Below are 2569 nucleotides of genomic sequence, written 5' to 3'. Positions count from 1 at the left end.
GAAAGTATGTCCAATTTACAGTAAGCATATTACATACGCAGGCAATCTTCACTCAGACTCATCTTCCCTGCACAGCTATAGACTTCACTCTTGATAACATGGATGGTAAGTTAACTGATTTCAGTTATTTTTGTCTTGGTTTAGTTTGATTTTTTATCATAATGTGATTTAAAAAGTCAATCTAAATCAGTCTGCTGGTGTTGCAGCGCTGCTCTCTTTCATGACTCAGTTTTCAAAATGTAAGAGTGAAAAGTATCCTATGTGAAAAAAGTTTCTTCGCTTAAGTCATTTGACGGCAACTTTACCACAACAGATTAACTTAAAGTACATTGTTGAACAATGATTAGTCAGAAGAGATTAGACACATAATGTGTTCTTGATCTTTAATATTCTCATCATCGGCCTCTTTTTATGCATTGTAACCATTCTTCATTCTCTTACTGTAATATGCTAATGCCGCTATTTTATAAATACTGACTTCTGTTTCGATTGGGATTTTTGACCAATTAGGATTTTCATGTATATAATCTATAATGAATCATGACTATTGAAAATAGATAAATTGTCTTTAAAAAGTCAAATCTGCCTGTTAGTTGTTCTAAACAATATTTAGCTGATCATTTGTATTCCTATGTAATATACAATATGTTATACTTCTTGTCAGCTTCAGATTTAATTCACTTTGTTTGACGGGCCTTCTGATCTCCTGGAAAAAAGAGATTTGTGGTGTTTTTTTAGATTACAATCACCAAAGCAAGTATAAACAATAACACTAAAAAGTGAACACGTTACATTTTAGTTAATTTTTCAGTTCAGTGTTACAAACCATGGCAACAAGTGCGTCTGAGCCATGTTCATCACTTTTTAGTGTCCCCTGGTAACAATATTCACTGTCCTCTAATCCTGCACTTCATGGTCTTCCAGATGTAGAATTACTTTTACCTCTTGTTCTTGTGGACTTTCTTGACATCTGTGTGTATAAGTGATTTTAAAAGTGAAATTCAAATGTTCAGGATTAGTTAGTTAATTCGTATTTTAGTAAATTCTTGTAAGTTAATATGTTAATGTAGACAGATATTTTTTTTTCATTTTCACTTTTGTCATGTTATATTACTGATAATGATGATATCCATGCAAAAATCGTATGTAAATCAACACTTTCTGCAGTGAAAATACATTTGTAAATAATGCAGATCAGACCGAATAAAGTTTTAGCTTGCAGTGGTACTTTGTTTGGTGCATGTTCATGATGGATATTAAGATGAATAGCAAGGCCTGCAACTTCATTTGATGAAAAGAAATTCAGCACGTATTCGCTTTGTTCAGTCAGGAAGTGAAAATGGCGCTCAAACTCTGAAGATATATAAAGAACACTGCACGTGACAGCAAGTGAAAGAGAAACTAGAATAAAAGCAGAGTCAGAGCACACAAGCAAAGACACACAGGACGTCAGTCTGGTAGAGCCAAACGTATTATGTAAAAGGTACTAGCCAAGTGTGTCATATGTTTGGCATTTGTGAAACATCTACCATTGTGTTGTGGGCTAGCTATTGCTAATGTTTATGGTTTTTAATAGAGCTGCAGTAGGTGCAGATAGGCCTATAATAATAAAAGTGACAAATGGAAAAACAAAATAATAAATTGTAGCCTGTATCCTGTTATCAAACAAGTTGAAGTTGGGTGGAGACAGCAGACACGTAGGCCTAAGGTGTGCTTTTTTGACCCTTGTACTTTGTGCATCAAGTCAGGAAATTAAAGTATGTCCAATTTACAGTAAACATATTCACATACACAGGCAGTCTTCACTCGGACTCATCTTCACTGCACAGCTATAGACTTCACTTTTGATAACATGGATGGTAAGGCATAAGTTAATTGATTTCAGTTTGTCTTGGTTTAGTTAGATTTTTTTTTCATAATGTGATAAAAAAAAAGTTGATTAAAATTTGATCCTTTCTTCACTGAACTGAACTGTGTTTTGTCCACATCAGTCTGCTGGTGTTGCAGCTTGACACCATTCTTCATTCTCTTACTGTAATATGCTAATGCAGCTATTTTCTAAAAACTGAATTCTGTTTTCATTGTGATTTTTGACCATTGAGGATTTTCATCAAGTGTATCTTATAGATAAAAACAAGCAAAAGACAAATGTACAATATTACTGAACTTTATTCTCTTTCAGGGTCAAACAGAAGAATTGTCATCTTGGGAAAAACTGGAGCTGGGAAAAGCAACCTAGCTAACACCATATTTGGAGAGAATGTGTTCGTTTGTTTGCAAAGATCGACCACAGTCTCAACTCTGGAACGAGTGAATGTCAAGCAGAAACCAGGTCTGTCAATGGAAGAAAGATCACTTTGATCGACACTCCTGGTTTCTTTGACACAGATAGATCTGAGGAGGATATTGAGCGTGAGATAGAGAAGTATATCAAGGAGTGCGCTGCTGGGCTTCATGCTTTTCTCATTGTGCTTAAAGTGGAGAAATTCACAGAGCAGGAGCAGGAGGTCATCAAAAAAATACACCAATACTTTTCTGAAGAAGTCTTCAAATATGCAACAGTTGTCTT

This window comes from Morone saxatilis, unplaced genomic scaffold (assembly GCF_004916995.1).
Source record: "Morone saxatilis isolate NCDOM2014 unplaced genomic scaffold, NCSU_SB_2.0 Contig4, whole genome shotgun sequence".
In the NCBI taxonomy this organism is placed as follows: domain Eukaryota; kingdom Metazoa; phylum Chordata; class Actinopteri; family Moronidae; genus Morone; species Morone saxatilis.
The sequence above is the reverse complement of the archived record's forward strand: the minus strand, read 5'-3'. Positions refer to the sequence as shown.